The following is a 7,484-nucleotide window of genomic DNA, read 5'->3' as shown; positions in this document are numbered from 1 at the left end:
GACATGAGAATGAATGAAAATCTGCAACTGATAGGGGTTGAGAGTTAGGTGGCTTCTCCAGGAACAGACAAAAACAGGGAGTAAGGAGGCTCCCAAGAATAGATGAGGGTGTCATTAGTTGTGACTCACAGCATATAGAACCCGAAGCAGACACCTTCTGTTCCCAGGCAGAAATTCCATTGTGGCAATAGGGACACCAACCCATCCACAAAGTTTTCCACCCTAAATTTATCCTGTCTAGAAGAAATTCAGGGACAGGGAATGGAGCAAAAACTGAGGTAATGGTCAGCCAATAACAGATCCAATTTGAGTTCCATCCCATGGGCAAGTACCAATCCCTGGCAGTATTAATGACATTCTATTATGCTTTTAGACAGAACTCTATCATGGCTATCTTCTTAGAGGCTCTACCCAGCAGCTGACTAAACTATATTCAGGCACCCACAGCCAAACAATGGATGGAGCTTAGGGACTCTTATGGAAGAACAGAAGGAGGTTGATACGAATTCCACAGAAAGTCACAGTCAACTAATCTTGACCCTTGGGGCTGTCAGAGAGTGAACCACCAACCAAAGAACATACATGTGCTGCACCTAGGCCTCACCATTCACATGTATCAGATGTGTAGCTTGGTCTTCATGTGCATCCTGAACAACTGGAATGAAATGGGGGCTATCTTGAAAGCTATTGCCTTTATTTGGGATATTTTCTTTTAACTGGGCTGGCATAAGTGGAAGAGGATGTATCTAGTCACAGAGATTTGATGTGCCAATGTAGGGGGATACCTAGGACGTCCCCCACCCAATGAGATGAAAAGGGATGGGGAATGGGGTGAGGACTGTGGGAGGGAGTGACTGGGACAGGGCAGTTAATGTGATGTAAAATGAATAAGTAAAAAAATAATAATTTGAAAAACAAATAAATTAAAAAATATTTTGAAATGACTGATGAAATTAAAGACCCTTTTAATGGAAACTTTCAGACACTAAAGAATTAAATTAAGGAAAATGCCAGAATATGGAACAACCACCAATGGTCATGAATTGGAAATTTTAATGTCATAAAAATCCCAACTCAATTCTTCACAGAGTTAGAAAAGGAAATTCTCAAATTCATTTGGAATAACAAAAAACCCAGGAGAGCGAAAACTATTCTCAACAATAAAATAACTTCTGGAGGAATCATCATCCCTGACCTCAAGCTGTACTACAGAGCAATAGTGATAAAAACTGCATGGTACTGGTACAAAAACAGGCAGGAAGATCAATGGAATAGAATTGAAGACCCAGAAATGAACCCACATATCTATGGTCACTTGATCTTTGACAAAGGAGCTAAAACTGTCCAGTGGAAAAAGGACAGCATTTTCAACAAATGGTGCTGGTTCAACTGGAGGACAATATGTAGAAGAATGAAAATTGATCCATTCTTATCTCCTTGTACAAAGCTCAAGTCTAAGTGGATAAAGGGCCTCCACATAAAACCAGATACACTGAAACTAATAGAAAAGAAGGTGGGGAAGAGCCTCGAATACTTGGGCACAGGGGAAAAGTTCCTGAACAGAACACCAATGGCTTATGCTCTAAGATCAAGAATTGACAAATGGGACTTCATAAAATTGCAAAGTTTCTGTAAGACAAAGGACACTGTCAATAGGACAAAATGACAACCAACAAATTGGGAAAAGATCTTTACCAATCCTACATCTGATAGAGAGCTAATATCCAATATATACAAAGAACTCAAGAAATTAAACTCCAGACAACCAAATAACCCTACTGAAAAATGAGGTATAGAGCTTAACAAAGAATTTTCAACGGAGGAAACTCAAATGACCGAGAAGCACCTAAAGAAATGTTCAGTATCCTTAGTCATCAGGGAAATGCAAATCAAACAACCCTGAGATTCCATCTCACACCAGTCAGAATGGCTAAGATTAAAAACTCAGGTGATAGTAGATGCTGGCGAGGGTGTGGAGAAAGAGGAACACTCCTCCATTGTTGGTGGGACTGCAAGATGGTACAACCACTTTGGAAATCAGTCTGGCTGTTCCTCAGAAAATTGGACCTAGCATTATCTGAGGACCCAGCTATACCACTCCTGGGCATATACCCAGAAGATGCTCAAACATATAACAAGGACATATGCTCCACTATGTTCATAGCAGCCTTATTTATAATAGCCAGAAGCTGGAAAGACCCCAGATGTCCTTCAACTGAGGAGTGGATACAAAGAATGTTGTACATTTACACAATGGAGTATTACTCAGCTATTAAAAACAATAAATTCGAGAAATTCTTAGGTAAATAGATGCAACAGAAAGTATCATCCTGAGTGTGGTAAGCCAATCACAAAAGAACACACATGGTATTCACTCACTGATTATTGGATATTAGCCCAGAACCTTGAAGTGCCCAGGATTCAGCTTGCAGACCACATGAAGCTCATGAAGAGGGAGGACCAAGCAGTGCCATTTCAGTCCTTCTTGGAAGGAGTGGCAAAATTCTCGGGGGAGCGAATGTGGAGACAAAGTAGGGGATGGAGACTGAGGTAGGGGCCGTCTGGAGACCATTCCACCTGAGTATCCATCTCATGTGCAGTCACCGAGGGTGGATGCTGTTGTGGAGGTCCAGAGGTGCATGCTGACAGGAGTCTGATATGCCTGTCTCCTTGGAGGTCTGCAGGAGTCTGACATGTTCAGAGGCAGATGCTCACAGCTAACCATTGAACTGATCATTGGGTTCCCAATGGAGGAGTTAGAGTGAAGACTGTAGGAGCTAAAAGGATTTGGGGCCCCATGAGGAGAGCAACAGTGCTGGCTGACCAGGACTCCTGGGGTCTGGGCTGCCAGCCTGGGGGTGCTTCGGGGGAAAATCTATGGCTCCAGCTGTATGTGTATGGGAGGATGGCCCTGTCAGGCATAGGTGAGAGAGGAGATCTTTGGTCTCATGAGAGATGAACGCCCCAGTTGGTAGGAGTTTGAGGGTGGGGCAGTGGGAGTGGGTAGGGTCACATCCACAGAGAAGCAGGAGGAGGGGTGATGGGATAGGGGGTTCCTGGGTGGGGTGGAATGGGGTAAAAGGATAACATATGCAATGTAAATAAAACATTCAATAAAAAAAAGAGTCACCATGAAAAACAAATGTCCATCTTACCGATGGTAATCTACAGATATATATAATTGCAATCAATATTCTTATGAAAAATTTCCCATAGATAGAAAAAACAACAATCTTCCAGTCGAATTGGAGTAATAAAAGTCCCCCAGTAAGTTCCACCTGGTCCATTCTGTTGGAGAAGACTCCTAGCTGCTCTGTGCCTGAGAAGAAACCATATCCTGACCCATCCTAGAGGATCCACTGCACTCAGAGCAGTGGGTAAAAACCCTCCTCCACAACCCAAAGTCCTAGAGCTGCATCTGGGAGCTGGGCTTACTCAGGATCCATTACCCACCAAAACCCTACCCTCCTGAATACCACTGCCTTTCCACTCCCTCCACCTGGTCCATTCTGCTGGGGCAGACTCTTAGCTGATCTGCTCCCTTGAAGATACCATATCTTGACCCATTGGCACAGGTTCTTTCCTGTCAGAGCCAGTGCCATAAGCAGATCGTAGGTGCTTTCTCTGCAACTACTCACACAACACCCAGAGGAAGCTGGACTCCCAGAAGCTCTCACACCCAGGATCTCAAGATCACAGGATCACAGAGACAGCTGGACTCTGAGGAGTTCTGGCAAAACCAAGATAACAGGAGAGACAGGCTCCAGTCAGAGACAGTGAGTGCAGGTAGCATTAGAGATAAACAGATGGCTAAAGGCAAGTAAAAGAACATAAAAAACAGAAACCAAGGTTAATTGGCATCATCAGAACCTAGTCTTCCACCATAGCAAGATCCGGATACACCACCATGCAGGAAAAGCAGGATTTACATTTAAAATCTCTTCTCATGATGATAATAGAGGATTTTAAGAGGGACATAAATAACTCCCTTAAAGAAATATAGGAAAACAGAAGTAAATAAGTAGAAGTTCTTAAAGAGGAAACACAGAAATCCCCTAAAGAATTACTAGAAAACATAACCAAACAGGTGAAGGACTTGAACAATACCATTCAGCACCAAAAAAATGGAAGTAGAAACAATAAAGAAATAACAAAAGGATACTACACTGAAGATAGAAAACCTAGGAAAAAGATCAGGAGTCATAGATGCAAACATCACCAACAGAATACAAGAGATAGAACAGAAAATCTTATGTGCAGAAGATACCATGGAAAACATTGACACAATGGTCAAAGAAAATGCAAAATGCAAAAAGCTCCTAACTCAAAACATCCAAGAAATCCAGGACACAATGAAAAGACCAAACCTAAGGATAAAAGGTATAGAGGGGAGCAAAGATTCCCAACTTAAAGGGCCAGTAAATATCTTCAACAAAATTATAGAAGAAAACTTACCTAACCTAAAGAAACAGATGCCTATGAATATACAAGAAGCCTACAGAAGACCAAACAGATGAAATGAAATTCCTCCAGTCACAAAATAATTCAAACATCAAGTGCACAGAACAAAGAAAATATTGAAAGCAGTAAAAGAGAAAGTTCAAGTAACATATAAAGGCAGACCTATAAGAATTACACCAGACTTCTCACCAGAGACTATAAAACCCAGAAGATACTTGGCAGATGTCAAACAGAAACTAAGAGAACAAAAATGCCAGCCTAGGATAATATACCCAGCAAAAGCATCAATTGCCATACATGGAGAAACCAAGATACTCCATGAAAAAAAAAATAAATTTACAAAATATCTTTCCACAAATCCAGCCCTACAGAGTACTATAGACGGAAAACTCCAACACAAGGAGGGAAACTACAACCTAGAAAAAGCAAGAAAGCAGTCTTCCAACAAACCCAAAAGAAGATAGCCATACAAACACAATTCCATCTCTAATAACAAAAATAACAGGAAGCACCAATCATTTTTCCTTAATATCTCTTAACACCAATGGACTCAATCCCCCAATAAAAAGACATAGACTAACAGTCTGGAATAAGGAAAAAGGATCTAGTATTTTGTTGCATAAAGTAAACACACCTGAGTAACAAAGAGAGACACTACCTCAGAGTAAAAGGCTGGGAAAATTTTTTTTCAAGCAACTAGTCACGAGAAACAAGCTGGTGTAACAATAGTAATATCTAATAAATTTGACTTTCAACCAAAAGTTATCAAAAAGATAAGAAAGGATACTTCATACTTGTCAAAGAAAAAATCTACCAAGATGAACTCTCAATTCTGAACATATATGCTTGACATGAAAGGACACCCACATTTATAAAAGAAACTTTACTAAATCTCAAAGCACACATTGCATCTCACAAAATACTAGTGGGAGACTTCACCACCCTACACTCAGCAATGGACATGTCATGGAAACAGAAACTAAACAGAGACATAGTTAAAGTAACAGAAGTTATGAACCAAATGGATTTAACAGATATCTATAGGACATTTTATCCTAAAACAAAATAATATACCTTCTTATCACCTCATAGTACCTTCTCCAAAATAGACCATACAATTGATCACAAAAAAAGTTCTCAACAAATACAAGAAGACTGAAATAATCCCATGTATCCTGTCAGATTACCATGGACTAAGGCTGGTCTTTAATAATGACAAAAACAATGGAAAGCCCACATACACGTGGAAACTGAAGAATGATCTATTCAATGATGACTTGGTCAAGAAAGAAATAAAAAAAGAAATTAAAAATTTTTAGAATTTAATGAAAATGAGGACACATCATATCAAAACTTGTGGGATTCCATGAAAGCAATGGTAAAAGAAAAACTCATGGCTCTATGTGCCTACAAAAAGAAACTGGAGAGAGCATACACTAACAACTTGACAGCACACTTGAAAGCTCTAGAACAAAAAGAAGCAAATACACCCAAGAGGAGTAGAAGGCAGGAAATAATCAAACTCAGGGCTAAAATCAACCAAGTAGAAACAAAAAGAACTACACAAAATAGCAACAAAATGAGGAGCTGGTTCTTTGAAGAAATCAACAAGATAGATAAACCCTTAGCCAGACTAACCAGAGGGCACAGAGACAGTTTCCAAATTAATAAAATCAGAACTGAAAAGGGAGACATAACAACAGAAATTGAGGAAATTCAAAAAATCATCAGATGCTACTACAATGGAATATACCAAACAAAACTGGAAAATCTGGATGAAATGGACAACTTCTTAGACAGATACCAGGTACCAAAGTTAAATCAGGAGTAGAAAAACCATCTAAACAGTCCCATAACCCCTAAAGAAATAGAAGCAGTCATTAAAAGTCTCCCTAGCAAAAAAATCCCAGGACCTGATGGTTTTAGAGCAGAATTCTATCAAACCTTCAGGGAAGACATAGTACCAATTATCTTCAAATTATTCCATAAAATAGAAACAGAGGGAACACTAGCCAATTCATTCTATAAAGCTATAATCATGCTTATACCTAGACCTCACAAAGACCTAACAAACAAAGAGAACTTCAGACCAAGCTTCCTTATGAATGTTGATGCAAAAATGCTCAATAAAATTCTCACAAACTGAATCCAAGAACATGTTAAAACAATTATCCAACATGATCAAGTAGGCTTTATCCTAGGAATGCAGGGATGGTTCAATATTCGGAAATCCATCAACATAATCCACTATATAAACAAACTCAAAGGAAAAAAACCACATAATCATCTTGCTAGATGCTGAGAAAGCATTTGACAAAATTCAACATCCATTCATGGTAAAAGTCTTGGAAAGATTAAGAACTCAAGGCCCATACCTAATCATAGTAAAAGCAATATACAGCAAATCAGTAGCCAACATCAAACTAAATGGAGAGAAACTTGAAGCAATCCCACTAAGATCAGGGAGTAGTCAAGGCTGCCCACTCTCATCTTACCTATTCAATATACTTCTGGAAGTCCTAGCCAGAGCAATTCAACAACAAAAAGGAAGTCAAAGGGATATGAATAGGAAAGGAAGAAGTCAAATATCACTATTTGCAGATGATGTGATAGAATACTTAAGTGACCCTAAGACTTCCACCAGAGAACTCCTAAACCTGGTAAACAACTTCAGCAAAGTGGCTGGTTATAAAATCAACTCAAACAAATCAATAGCCCTTTTCTACTTGAAGGATAAACAAGCTGAGAAAGAAATGAGCAAAATGACACCTTTCACAATAGTCACAAATAGTATAAAATACATTGGTGTGACTCTAACCAAGCAAATGAAAGATTCTTATGACAAAAAATTCAAGTCTCTGAAGAAAGAAATCGAAGATCTCAGAAGATGGAAAGATCTCCCATGTTAACAGATTGGCAGGATAAATATAGTAAAAATGGCCATCTTGCCAAAAGCAATCTACAGATTCAATGCAATCCCCAAAAGACTTCCAAATCAATTCTTCATAGAGATAGAGAGAGCA

This window comes from Grammomys surdaster, unplaced genomic scaffold, assembly GCF_004785775.1.
Source record: "Grammomys surdaster isolate TR1022 unplaced genomic scaffold, NIH_TR_1.0 310, whole genome shotgun sequence".
Classification (NCBI taxonomy): Eukaryota; Metazoa; Chordata; class Mammalia; order Rodentia; family Muridae; genus Grammomys; species Grammomys surdaster.
This window is presented reverse-complemented; position numbering follows the sequence as displayed.